The sequence below is a fragment of the Cavia porcellus genome, unplaced genomic scaffold (assembly GCF_034190915.1).
Source record: "Cavia porcellus strain 051 isolate PalLab524CR breed Dunkin Hartley unplaced genomic scaffold, mCavPor4.1 scaffold_7, whole genome shotgun sequence".
Taxonomy (NCBI): domain Eukaryota; kingdom Metazoa; phylum Chordata; class Mammalia; order Rodentia; family Caviidae; genus Cavia; species Cavia porcellus.
The window spans coordinates 16042299-16057295 of record NW_026947490.1 but is presented as its reverse complement, the minus strand read 5'-3'; the positions used below and the strand labels follow the sequence as shown (position 1 = coordinate 16057295).

The window sequence follows — 14997 nt, the reverse complement described above, 5'->3', positions numbered from 1 at the left end:
GTGCTTATGCCGCTGAGCTAAACCCCCAGCCCCTCCTACCTGTAATTTTAAATATTCTCCTACTTTACTTTTCTATTAGCATTTTCACCACTACTCTATTTCATTTCATATAGCTCATATTTAATTTGTTTCCTTGTTTATTTTTTAGCCCAGAACAATGCAAGTACCATGATAGCTCAGGAATTGATTCTTTTGTTTATTGCTAAATCTCAAGCATCTAGAATCATGCCTGTTACACAGACAGACATTCAATAAATGGTAAGTATATGAATGAATGGATCCTTAATACAAAAAATTCTGGAAAAGAAATTTGAATATAGAGTACTACTTTAGAAAATATATAATTGACAAATGAGATTTTTAAAACTGCTTGACTTCGGTAGTAACCAAATAACTGCAAAATAAGTTATTTTACAGCTATAAGGTTAAAACTACCATCATTTATGATGCTCACTATTATCAAAGCTGTATGGATAGAAGCAGGATACACTATGCCAATAATACTGTAGACTACTGGAACTTTGTACTAGATTTACGTGGATAAATTTTGGAAGTCTTTTATAGAAATATACTTTTTGATACATCAGCTTCACTTCCAGTAGCCTTCTACTCTCTCCAAAATGAAAATATACAAAAGCGCATTATAACATGTACTAAATATTTTCTGATAATGCAAGAAGTTAAAAAGACTTAAATTACACAAAAGGAATAGATGTATTAAAATATATAACAGGAAAAAGGAAAATGCAACATAATCTTGTACCTGTTTAAATGTAAAAATATCAGTCATGTACTGGTAAATGAGAAGCGTAGGTCACAGAATTGTATACATAGTGTGACTGCAGTTTGGAGGGAGGTGCACTGAGCTTGAACTCAGTGCCTTCACACTGATCTAAAGCCCCAGCTCTTGTTTTTGAGACTGGGTCTCAGCTATGTCATTGAATTGCTTAGGCTAAGCTGCAACTTACAACCTTTCTGCCCCAAGCACCCGGGGTGCTAGATCATAGGTGCACTGCCTACAACATATATTTTATATATAATATATGTAAATATATATAATATATATGGTATTATATATTTTATTTTATTTTATTTATTGTTTTGTACCAAGGATCGAACTCATGACTTCGCGTTTGCCAAGCAGGTACTTATGCTGCTAAGCTAAATCCCCGGCTATATATTTATATACTGTTATTTACTACATATAATGTTATGTATTATGTACTGCATATAGTATGTTGTATATATATATTATATATAATTTATATTTTATATATAATAACGTGTATATATGTATGTATGCAGAAAGGAAAGGGTGAAAAGGGTGAAAATTTACAATTTGGATTGTAAATTTTGATAATAGCATGATTGGTAGGACCATGAGTGATTTTTATTCTTTAACCTGGTCTGTAGCTATTTGGGGAGTGGAGTTGCGGACAAGGAGAAAGACTTTCACGCATATACAAAACACTTTGCTAACACACGAATAAACCTAAAAATACATAACTGTTCAAAAGTTGGGGCAATCAATGGTTTCACATTAATATATTTCCAAATGCTGTAAAGAAAGAAAAGCAGTACTCATTCGAACAGTGTTACACATCTACATACGCCATCCGACCCTACCTTCCATCCACGGAGTTTCTCATTCACTTAACGATCGCGCAGTCACGCAGTTCTGCACCCTGGTTCATAATGAGACACAGAAGGGAACGCGGGGACACCAGGCACCACACGCTGGGCGCTCACATCCCTCCACGCGCCACTCCCTCGGCCTTCGGGAACCACTGCACAGATGTAGCCTGGCACTGCGTTCCTTTCCGACCACACTCCTCCCCGGCACAGAGTCCCGAGGACTCACCACCAAGCCCGTGGTGTCTCCACACCCGACAGCCGCCCAAGTAGCACAGCCCAAGCGGCTCTGATAAAGCGTTGCTGAGGTCAACGGTAGCTATGGCCGAGGGCAACACAAGAGCCGGCCCGTTAGACGCCGGACAACACTTCCCAGAGGACCCCGCGGCTCACCGGGTGGAACTGGCCTTCCTGTGCGCGAATGGGGAGGTTGTGAACAGTGGCGGTTAAGATCGCGGTTTAAGATCGTGCGTCTGAGCGTTGGAGAATCACCTGATTTTAGAGGAGCGGCCTCGCTCAAGCCCAGCACTCAGGCTGAGCCTGGGAATGAGATTTGGTCCTACGAAGAATCGGAAAACGTCGCCGCTTTCTTGCTGGGGACTACATTTCCCACAATCCTTCGCTGCCCAAGACTACTTTCTGCAAAAGGCGCTTCCTTCTCACCATTAGCGGGGAGCTTCGTGTTCCCTGGGATAGGGTGTGTGGTCCGTGAGGAAAGCACGACTTGGTCTATTAGTTCCCTCAAGTTGGGGTTCCAACCCTGGGCTATTTCGTGCTCAGTGAAAGTAGGGGGGAACTAGTTTAGACCAGAGGATCAAACGCTAGACAGCACTCAGAAGAGGAATGGGTATCTGGGCGTGATGATGATCATAAATTAAAGCCAGCGGAGGCAATTTAGCGACCTTGTTAGACACTGTCTCAAAATCAAAAAGGCTAAAGATGTAGCTCAGTGTAAAGGCCAATGAGTTCAATCACCAGTACCACAAGAAGAAAAAGGAGGCAAAAAAGTGGGGTAGGGGATTGATGTTATGCATGTGTATGTGATTTCTGCCATGGAATATGGGCTCTAGAGTTTATGGAATCAAAAAAAAATTGAGGTCCAGTGACTTGACAGTGTGTGAACTTGCAACCATTTGTGTGGCCATGGTCCCATTATAGGGACTTGTGACTTTCACTTTGACCTTGCAGTTTTGTCAGGTGTATTTTGGTCTCTTCTTTCTGAGACTTCTTGATTGTGTTTGTGACAATGGCAGTGTTTCTGGACCAGTGACCTGGAATAGTGTTGCCAGGCCTCCTGAATTCTAAAAAAATTTAGCTGTTTACTACTGTGTCTTCAAATTATTTACATTCTCCATGCCATTCCTTTTTTCTTACTCCCTTAAAAGATAACCTCCTCAACAGATTTGGTGAGCATTAAACGAGTTAATTTGTGAAATGCTCAATTTCCAACAATGTAATAGTGTGAGTGTGACAGCTTGTACCTGAGACTGATGTTTAATTTTTATTAATTGGTTGATTGATTCAGACACAGTCTCACTTAAGTCTTCGAGTGACCACAGGCTGTGCTTCAAATTGTGATCCTCCTCCATCAACCTTCCAGAATTCTGGAGTTACATATGCATGCCATCACACCTAATGCTATTATTCACAGACTAGACCACGAATTTAGACCTCAGTTATCATTCAAAGTGGGCTCTGTGAAAAGAAGCCTACATAACACGAATTCTTCCCATTTCCTCTACCAAGATTTTCCTCTGGGTCCAATTACATGAGTCAAATACACTTGAATACCTCCACATCAGTGTTCTGTAGTACTAGGAACTTGGGGAAGACATTAGCTCTATAAAGTAGGGGCCTTGACATCTTCCTTTCCTAAGGTGTGGGAAGCTAGTCATGAAGATTGAGGTCCAGTTGACCTTCACTGTGGACAGGAAGGACGGAAGCTGTTTTCCCTCTGGTAACATGCTGACATGCTGGTATTGCAAGTTTCAGGGAAGAAGTCAACAACAACTGAGATCTTGTTTACACTTGGGTACACTTTGCAAATAATGAGAAACATAAATTTTCTATTAACATAATTGCTTGCTCCCTTGCCTAAGTTGAATAAAAGTGAGGTGAGCCTGATGTTCAGGATTCTTTGTCTATGAGAGGGAAGAAAAAAATTATCTGTCTTGCCTTTAACCTCTATCACTCCAGTTAGGCACTTCTAGCAGGCTGGTTTTCAGCAATGAGATGCTAACTTGTTTCTGGTTCTTTCTCACCCCTCTGCTGGGGACTGAACCTAGCACCTTTTTGTTACCAGGCAGTTCCTTTAAAATTGGCTCTTCAATTAATCATATTCCAGGTGCTTCTCATTTCCAACAAAGAATTGCATGAGAGAAGCCACAAACAGTGACAGAAGTTTATTTAAAAAGTGAAGGATGAAGGAATAAGGGAGAAATTGGCCCTGGAGAGAAAAGTTGGTCTAAGCAAAAGAAGGTAGAGAAAAGCAAAAAGAAAGTACACCTTTACTTTTCTTGTAAGCACGACAAAATACCAACACTCAAAGGAAGAATGTTTTATTTTGGCTCATAGTTTGTAGAGGCTTCAGCTCTAATCAGCCGGTTCCAAAGCAGGGTGGTAAGGCAGAAAGACATCACTGAGGAAAAATAGTACATGGCAAGCATAAGGTGACAAGTGATAAACCTCTTTCTGTCCTTTATATTACATCCAGGCTGCCCACACTGTGGGTGGTAGCAGTCACACGCTTAATCCTAGCATCACATCGTGAATCAATCACAGCATCACATTTTTGATCACCCTAAATCCAGCCATCTCCAACAAACCCCCCATATGACTTCATGAAGCTTTGGCGTGACATCTAGACACAAGTCATCACAACCTGTGACTGAGAGATTCAGGGTGGGCTGCCGTGAAGGGTCTTGATAACAGGGTCCTTGTGGCATCTGTGTCCTTTAAAAAGTATTAGATAGGGAGTCCTTGGAATTATTAGGTGCTGTTCTAGAATCTTGGAATTACCAGGTCTTGCTTATTTCCCCAACCAGCTTTACCATGTCCTAAATCCTATCTCATTTGCACTGATGTATATCCCTTGCCTCTTATTTATTTCAGAGACAGGGTCTCAGTAAATTGTTCAAGTTAACCAAACTGGGATGGAATGCTTGATCTCCATGCCAAAGGCTTGGATGTGGAACAGACCACCTGGCTTGGTCTGTGACAGAGTTGCAACAAAGGTCTGGCATTTCAGGACTCCCATTTCCTTCCTCAACTCTTATTTTTCTGCAAAAGAGGAGTCACAGGAGGAACCAGAAAGACATTACACATGTCAAAACTTTGTCTAAGGTATTAGTGATTCTTCTTTTTAAATTGTTTTTCAGGATCTAAAATTTCCTGTATTTTTTAGGTTTATGGCATATAGTAATCCATACAGGACTTCTGTGCCCGTGCTTCCAATGAGGGGAAACTATTCTCTTTTAGTTTAGTACCACTGTTTCATCTTGTATAATATAATTTATGTAGTACAACATGGCCAGTGTTACAGTTTTCTTTTTTAAAATATTTTTATTTTTCAGTACTGTGGATTGAACCGAGGGCCTTTGCACTATATTGTGGCCCCAGACTTTCTCACCCTTCTTTTTAAACCCTCTATTTTGAGACAGCATTCCATCAACTAGTGAAATTGCCCTCTGAAACGTTCAGTCCTCCTGCCCCAGCCTTTCAGAGTGCTAGGATTACCAGCATATGCCACCATGCCTTGGACAGGTTTTCTTCTGTAAATCTTTTTCATAATTCATGCTTTAAAGAATTTCTCTTATATAGTATACATATCTTTTAGAAAATGTGCAGTTTTCCCTACTCATCTCTGCTTTTTAAAAATGTATTTTTTTAATTAATTAATTAATTTATTTATTTATAATACAGGAGACTGAACCAAAGGCCTCACACTGGGCTAGATCCCAAGCCCCATTTATTTATTTAGACACAAGTTTTCCCTACTTTGCTACATTTACTAGACTGGGCTCAAACTTGTGATTTCCTTGCCTCAGCCCTCTAGCGTGGTAGCATTACTGGCATGTGCCACCTGCCTGGTTTAACTAGCCTTGTTCCCAGAAACAGATTTGGTAGAGCCAAGGATATACCTCAACAGCATAATGCCTACCTGGCAAGCACAAGGTCCTGAGTTCAATTTCCAATACCAAAAAAAAAAAAAATAGATTTGCTAGTTCAAACATCAGAAATTTAGTAACGTCAGGGTTCTGTGTAAAATTTGTGAAGGCTTTCAATGATAAAATAGAATATTTCTTATTCTATGTCCCTATTATATAGTCCAGTAAGACAAAGAATATGCATATGTGTAGATATTACCAAAATAGAGTGTGGTTGGCCAGGAATTTAGCTCAGCAACCTAAGCACCTGCCTGACAAGTGCAAGGTCATGAGTTCAATCCCTGGTACCAAAAATAAATACATACATACATATATAAAGTGTGGTAAGGGGATCCAGGAAAACCTAAGTAATACTATATGGAAATTTCAAAGATTAAGTCAGCATTTTATTTGCTGGAACCACTGACATATCAAATCACAATACATTTGACCCAACAGCCACTCAGTAGAGATTAAAAGATTTTGTCATGAAAGAACAATAAGCATTTTTTATCTTGTAAATTTTACTGAAATATAGTAATATCATATCTAAAGTAAGAAGCTAGCTATGGTGGCATACACCTGTAATCCCAGCATTTGGAGGAGGCTAAAGCAGGAGTACTGAAAATTTAAGCCCAGCTGAGACAAACTTAGCAACTTGGTAAGACTCTGTCTCAAAATGAAAAATAAAAAGAAGTTGAGGATGTAATTCAATCTGAAAGCACCTGGGTCCCATACCCAGTACCAGCACCATACACACAAAAAAGAGCAAGAAAACTGGTGTAAGATAATTCCATTTGTAAATTCAACAGAAAAATAGAATGTTGAAAGCTGACAGAAGAAAGAAACAAATCACCTATAAAGGAAAACCCATCAGAATCACAGCACACTCAAGGAAAGCATAGAATGAAATATTTCTTTTTTTTTTTTTTGTCTTTTTCCTTTTTTATCGGTACCAGGGATCGAACTCACGACTGCCTGCTTGCCAGGCAGGCGCTTATGCTGCTGAGCTAAACCCCCCAACCCCAGAATGAAATATTTCAAGCCCTAAAAGAAAACAACCTCTAAGCCAGATTGATATACCAGCAAAACTGTCTTTCAAAACTGATGTAGAAATAAGATACTTCCATAACTGTCGGTGTCGCTCCCGGCCGGCAGGAAGAACACACGACAAATTCTGACGGTGTGCAACCTTGTCTTTATTTGTCTCCGCGTGGGCCGCGCGAGGCCTCTGCTCTGCCACCAGTCCTTTCTTACCGGTGGACTTCCTCTATCTCTTCTGTGCTTCTCTCTCGTGGCGGGAGAGGCACTCACTTTTATAGGGTAACAGTGGCCAATCAGTTCAAAGCGCGCGATGCGGGCTGATTGGCTAACATCAGTTGTTGTTAGGCAGACTATCTTACAGAGCGGGTTGTTTAAGTCGCCAGGGCAATCAGGGGGCAGGAAGCAGGCGCCAACTTGGCTCACTCGATGGGAGGGGTAATCTAGCTCAGGCTTTGCTCTTTCTTACAGGCCTCACGTCCGCCAAGTAAGGCGACCGGGCTCGGCCGCGGCTCCCAACACATAACAAACAGCACCTGACAAAATTCATGAACACTGAAACAGCACTTCAAAATGCTCTAAAGGTCAGCTCTAGAAAGAGATAACAAAAATTACAACTCTGTGAACCCCAACAGAATGAATCCACCAGGCAAGGCAAACCAACAAGGAAAAAGGGAGCCAACAACCAGAAAATAACATGGCAAGGATATATCAACACATATCAATATTGGAACTTGGGGCACTGAGCAAGAAAGCAACATGTTCCACTTCCTGGTAAGCGGCCAAGGCAGGAGTAAGCAGTGGGTGAACCAGGAAGAGAACCTCGTCAGGTCTCCCAGAAGCCTCCCTGAGCAGACTGAGAATTAAACATCCCATTCACCTCCCCCACCATTAGCATATGGGGGCCAGAGGTTTGAGCATCTCTTAGGAGGATAAACATACGCAATATAATAAATATGGGGGATTTCCTTCTATCTTCTCCTTGAAGGCAAATGTTGTTTTCACTGTTTTTGCTTTGTTCTGATTGTTTTGCTCTATTCAGTATTCTGTTCTGATTGGTTTTATAATGTTCTGTTTTGGGTTTGATTTTCCTATACCTGATTGAATGGACAACTATTTGAAGATAACAAGATATACTATGGTACCTACTTCTGTTATCCTGGTATCCTGCTGTGATGTTCTGTACCAATTTCACTGCATTGTCTTGATTTGCTTTGTTCTGCCTTGTTCTATTTTACTACCTGCAAAATAAATAAATAAACATATCAGTTATAACTATTAATGTTAATGGTCTTGATTCTCCAGCCAAAAAATACATACGAGCACAATGGATCAAGAAGCAAAATTCAACAACATGCTGCATAGAACAAACACATTCACCTCAAAAAAATGCATAGACTGAAATTCAAAGGACAGAACATAATAATTCATGCAACAGGAAGCTGGAAAAAGCAGACAAAGTGGATTTCAAGCCAAGACTCATTAAGAGAGACAAAGATGATCACTACATACTTGTAAAGGGAACAATCCTAGAGAAAAAGATAATCATAAATATATATGCTCTAAATACCAGTGCACTCAACTATAGAAAACAAATATTAATGAACATGAAAAATCACACAAAATGCTAATACAACTGTAATGGGGACATTAATATGCCTCTTTCACAATTAGCTCAACTAGGCAAAAAAATCAACAATGAAATATTAGAACTGAACTAAATTTTTGAACAAATGGACATAATAGATGTCTATAGTGTCCCACCCCACAAGATCAGAACATTCTTCTCAGCTGCACATGGAACTTTCTCCAAAATGGAGCACACACTCGCTCACAGAACATGTTTAAGTAAATGCAAAGGAACTGAAATTATCCAATGCATATTATCACACCATAGTGCAATGAAATTAGAAATCAAAGGTAAAAGAAACCATAATAATTTGATAAATACATGGAAATTACTCCTGAACAATCAGTGAGTTCCAGATAAAATTAAAGAATAAATTATCATTTATGAACAAATGATAATGGCAGCACAACATACTGAAACTTACGGGGCATAGTAAAAGTAGTCCTATAAGAGAAATTTATAGTGGTGAATACCCATAACAGGAAAACAGAGCAAGTTCAAATAACATAATGGTGAACCTCTGCTCTTAGTGAAAGAAGAGCAAGTCAAATCCCAAACTCATAACAGCGAGGAAATTATTAAGATCAGAGTAGAAATCAATGCACTAGAAATTAAGAAAATACAATGAATCAAAGAGTTGGTTCTTTGAAGGGTTAAATAAAATCAACAAACCTTTAGCTAACATATTAAGAAAAGGAAAGACCTCAAATTCATGCAATTAGGAATGAAAAAGGTGAAATCACAACAGATCCTGTAGAAATATACAAGATCGCCTTTACCTACTTCAAAACCTGTACTCTAATAAAATGGAAAATGTAGAAGAAATGGACAGATTCCTAGATACATGTCAATTACCAAAGATGAATCAAGAAAATATAAAAATTTTAAATAAGCCAATATCAATGAAATTGCAGGTATAATTAAGAACCTATCAACAAAGAAAAGCCCATGCCCTGACAGATTCACTGCTGAATTCTACAAGAAGGTTAGATCTAACACTGCTTTTTCTCAAACTCATTAATGAAGTTGAAAGGAAACCAATACTTCCAAATTCATTCTTGGAAACAAAATCACAGAAGGACCCAACCAAGAAAGAGAACTAGAGGCCAATTTCCCTAATGGACATTGGTGCAAAAATCCTTAATAAGATGTTGGCAAACAGAATACAGCGAATCATCAAGCAGATTATACATCATGACCAAGGAGGATTCATCTCAGGGATGCAGGGATGGTTCAATATATGTAAATCAATAAATGTAATAAACCATATTAACAGAGCCAAGGACAAAAACCATATGATCATCTCAACAGATTGATCCAGCCCGCGGATCAATCCATGGGGTATACCTGGAGGGGGAATGGGGATGAAAAAAAAACAGGGTGGGAGACAAAGAGAGACTGAGACAAGATGAGGAGTCCAATCAAGTCTCGTTTATTCAGGAAGTGGTTGCAGCTTTTATAGGCCAAGGGCAGGCTGGTGGGACAGGAAGAGGCTATGGGGTGGTTTCTGATAGGACATGTCACATCTGGATATGTGATGTAAGCAGGAGAGGATTATGGGTAATGTAGGCAGGCGCATTATGTGCCCATAGGGGAGAGAGGCGGGGAGGCAGCAATGGGGCTGTCATGCCACTCCCTACAACAGATGCCGAAAAAGCACTTGACAAAGTCCAGCACCCATTCATGATTTAAAAAAAAAGCCCTAGAGAAAGTTGAAATAGATAGTCTTTAATTCAATCTGATATAATCCATCTATGACAAACCAATAGCCAATAACATACTAAGTGGACAAAATCTGAACATTTTCACTCTCTAAACTCAGGAATAAGACAAATATGTCTGCTATCACCACTCTTATTCAATATAATTCTGTAAATATTAGCTAGAGCACTGGCTAAAAAGAAAAAAATACATAAGGATAGGAAAGGGAGAAGTCAAATTATCATTACTTGTGGATGATATGATACTCTACAAACAAAATATCCAAAACTCCACCTCAATATTTCGAGATTTAATAACCAAATTCAATAGCATAGCAGGATACAAAGTCAATACTCAAAAATCAATAGCCTTCCTGTACCTGAATAACAAACTCATTGAGATAAAAATTAGAGAAACAATACCTTTCACAGTAGCATCCAAAAAAATGAAAAACCTAGAAATCAATCCTGTGAAGGATGTAAAAGACCTCTACAGTGAAAAATACAGTACTCTGAAAAAGGAGATTGAAGAGAATGTCAGAAAATGGAAAGATATCCCTTGCTCTTGGGTAGGAAGAACTAATACAATATAATGAAAGAGTTAATGCAATTCTGATGAAAATTCCAACAGCATATTTTACAGAGGTAAAGAAAACAATCCTAAAATTTATTTAAAATCAGAAAAGACCTAGAATACCAAAAGCAATTCTGGGCAATCAAGGCAAGACAGGGGGCATCACAGTCCCAGATTTGAAATTATACTGCAAAGCTACTGTGATTAAAAAAAATCATGGTACTGACAAAAAGCAAACCTAAGGACCAAGACTAGAAGATGCAGAAACAACTCCAGACATACTTACACATTCACTGGAAAATAGCCTCTTTAATAATTGTTCTAGAAAAAATTTCCACATGCCGAAGATTACTAGATGAGTATCTTTCACCACGCACTAAACCAAAATTGAAATGGTATATAGGGCTGGGGATTTAGCTCAGCGGCATAAGCGCCTGCCTTGCAAGCAGGCAGTCGTGAGTTCGATCCCTGGTACCGATAAAAATGAAAAAAGACCAAAAAAAAAAAAAAACTCGAAATGGTATATAAAATGTTTTTTAAAAATTTTTGCCACTAGGATCAAATTCATAACCTTGCATTTTCCAGGCAGGTACTGTGCCACTAAGCTATATTCCTGGCCCTAAAGATCTAAATATTAAAACAGAAATATTAGATCTCTTGAAACATAGAATAGGTAGAACTCATGAAGACATTAGTACAGGCAAAGACTATGAATAAAACCACACAGGAACTATCACAAACAGTCAACAACTGTGATCTCATCTTAGTAAAAAGCTTTTGCACAGCAAAAGAAACCACCATGAGAATGAAAAGACAATTCATAGTGTGGAAAAAAGTTTTTGCCAGCTGTTCCTCAGACAAAGGACTACTATATAGAATATATAAGAACAACAACAAAAAAAACCTCTATACAATGAAATATTACTCAGCTATAAAAAGGATAATTTTGAGGCTTTTATAGGTAAAGGGAGGCAACTTGAAACTATACTCATAAGTGAAATAAAATTAATTTATAAATATTTTATTGTCTTCCTAGTGTAAAAAGAATAATAAAAAACTGAGAGTAAGACGATCTAAAAAGGAATAATAAATATTGTAATAATGAAAGAGAAAGAAAGTGCTCAAAAGGAAACAACTGGTATAGGGGGAAAAAAGGAAGAAAGGAAAATATTATATGCATGTAGGTATACACATATAACTATGTATGTGTATCTGTGCAAGATAGATGACTATACTACTAATATGTTAGTTCATCAAAAAGAAGTTTGTGCCATCATTGTTTGATTATTTGATCATTTTTGATACCTAGATCTTGTAACCTGAAAAACCACTACTAAGATAGCAATATGCAATATATTAACTAGTGTTGATTTCTTACTGTTTTTTTGAAATTCTGTATTTCTATCCCTTTTTATTTTGCTTTTTAAAATAAATTTTAAAAAACTAAAAAAATCAGACACCTCCATTTAAAGACCCAACCCAAAAACAGGCATCTAAAATGAATAGACACTTCTTACAGTAGAAATACCAAATAAATATGTGGAAAAATGTTGTACATCATTGGTCATTTCAGACATGCAAATTAAAACAACGCTGAGATTACATCTCACCCCAGAAAGAATGGCTATTATCAAGAAATCAACCAATAACAAATGCTAGTGGGGCTGTGGGGAAAAAGGAATTCTTCTCCATTGTTGGTGGGAGTATAAACTTGTGCAACCACTGTGAAATCAATGTGAAGACTAAGAAAATTAATGTATTGAAGAGTTGGTTCTTTGAACGATTAAATAAAATTGACAAATCCTAGGTCAACTTTATTGAAGTTTATTTTTTGTGTGTACATTCCAGCACCTCAAATGGCATGTGGCACAAATCAATCAATCTATTCCTCACAGTCTCACATATTCCTATTCCACTGTCCACAAATCAGTCCCCAAGGGAGCACATTCCCACAGTAACATCACATGTTTCACATGCATCATGAGACAGTAGATAATATGGGCAACATTCTGGCCTTAGGGTTACATTATGACAGGGTGCCTTCTGGCTTTTGGAGACCAAAAGAGCATCCTGCTCTTAACCATATTTCCTTAACATACTAACATGATCTTGAGAAATATGGTCCTTCCTTATCAAGTATCTGTAACAGCATGACAAAATTTTAAAACGTATGCTTTTGGTCGGGGATTTAGGTCAGCGGTGTGATTGCCTGGCAAGCGCGAGATCATGAGTTTGATCCCTGGTACCAAAAAACAAAACAAAAAATCAAAAATAAAACGTACGCTCTTGCTCTTATCACACTTCTTTGACCTTTGGCATGCATGTACCCTGTTTCAGGGTAACTCAATGGCCATTACAGAATCATTTTAGCATTGCAGTTTTGACAATACACTCTATTGGAAGCTGCAGTATACTGCTTCTTGTCCAGACCCATAAATAGTCAAAAACAACCCCTCCTCATGTGAGCGTGGAGAATTTCAATTTCTCTTAGGTGCCACCTCGATTCCAAAACCTGGGAAGGGTCATAATTAAATACCTCAAAACCTAGAACAGATGGGCACTCTCAGTCAAACTTGCTCTCCAGTTTTCTCATAGGCCCACTCCTGCTCTGATGAGTGTATTACCGCTCTTTCTTAATATGCCTGTGGTCTTGCTCAACTCTTCCTTCAGGATACAAAGAACCAGGCTGTTGAGTAAGAGACTCAGACCAATTGCGCTGCAAAAGAAACAAAAAGTAGCATGCTCACCTCACCAGTTTTACAGGCTTATACTGTCAGACACACATACAGGCATATACACAATCATGTACACACAAAACCACAATCAGGTAACAGACACTTGTGGGGCAGCAATTAATAAATATAAAACTATGCGTCCTAAGGGAGTAAAGAGTCAAGTCAAGGAGCTGTTTAATGCCAGAGGACAGTGTGTAATCAAAAAGGACTTATTTGCAGTCGTGACTTTGTTATCTGAACGTATGGAGGGAACCTTGACGGAACATTCATGAATCATTTTAAAAAGAGCATTTCGCACGCAACATCACCAAATCAGAAACAGAGAAACCAGGCACCAAGCATGACACTTGGCTCTCTACTTGTCCCGCGGGTTTTTAAGGCAGCCTCCTTTCGGGCAAAAAACGCTTGGGGTAGGGAACCAAAACTGGACAGAGGCACACTGCGCATGCGCACTCTGCCTACCTGTGTCCCAACTTTTTTCTGGAATTCCATCAACTCCAGGAACTCTTCACCCTGTGACTAAACTCGAGGCTCTAAATTCTCCACCCAGATTATAAAGGAACGTGGCTGAGCTTTCAATCTCAATTTTAGCGTGACACCCCATCTGGTTCCGCAGCCTGCTCAGTTGGAATCAGAACTTTGGAGCTTTGCTTTGGAAATCCAAAGAGATACCAGCGCGATAGTACCTAGCGCGGAAAGAGGTCTAAAGGATGTGGAGAGGCGCTGCGCCTGCGCCGGCGCTTGCGCAGTGGGACGCCGCAGAGCTGCGGCTTTTTCTATGAGGACTACATTTCCCAGCGATCCCTGTGAGAGCGACGCCGCCAGCCCCTTTGTGTCCTCCCGGGCGGAGGCAGCCAGAGCCCATTTTTCCCGGCCCCCTTAAAGCTGGTTTTCATCTAACTCAGGGCAGCGGCAGAGCCCTGAGTAGAGGAGTTTCCTTGGACCCCTGGGAAGGGAACGAGCTCTTCCCACAGTTTGGTTCTGGTGGTGAGCGCTAGGTTGTGGATCTCCTGGCCACCCGTACCCAGTCGCGCCGTGGCTCTCCGGGTGAGACAGGGGTTGGTACCATACAGTATGAGGCTGTCATCTGATATGCGTGTCCACCTCGTATCTCTGTGACTGTGGGTGCTACTGAGTCGCTATTTGGTAGCACAGAGGGTGAGCCGGAGTGGGTCGGTATTCTCTGTCCCCCGTTGTGCGGGTACCTGCGGCCTCTTTGTGACCATAGTGTGAAGACCGTTGGTTGTGATATTGTTTCAGATTTGAGGATGGGTGTGTGTGTGTGTGTGTGTGTGTGTGTGTGGAGGGGTGTTGAGATTCTTTATTCCCATGGTTTTTAACGGTACTGTGTGTTAAGACGATGGCAGGAACTGTAGTGTTTAAGTCTGGGTATGTGAGGGGTCTAAGTCAGATTTTGACACCCAGGATCTTTTAAAATTAACCAAGTGATGCCGGTGTGCCACCAAGGTTTGGAATCACTTATTTTTTGTAAAGAAAGACTGGAATCAAGATTTTATCTGATCTTGATGCAATTATCTAT

The 14997-nt window shown here is 39.6% G+C and overlaps 1 protein-coding gene across 12 annotated transcripts in view; it reads right to left on the bottom strand.

Annotated features, from left to right (window-relative positions):
• Positions 1-14997, bottom strand: part of Znf569 (zinc finger protein 569) — a 100707-nt gene that overhangs the window by 47876 nt on the left and 37834 nt on the right. For 4 of the 12 annotated variants that reach the window (XM_063252104.1, XM_063252095.1, XM_063252097.1 and 1 more), the window contains 2 exons: positions 13259-13438; positions 7968-8059 (listed from right to left, as the gene is read on the bottom strand). The gene's annotated coding sequence lies outside the window, so the exon portion shown is untranslated. The other 8 variants (XM_063252093.1, XM_063252098.1, XM_063252096.1 and 5 more) reach the window with 8 other exon arrangements.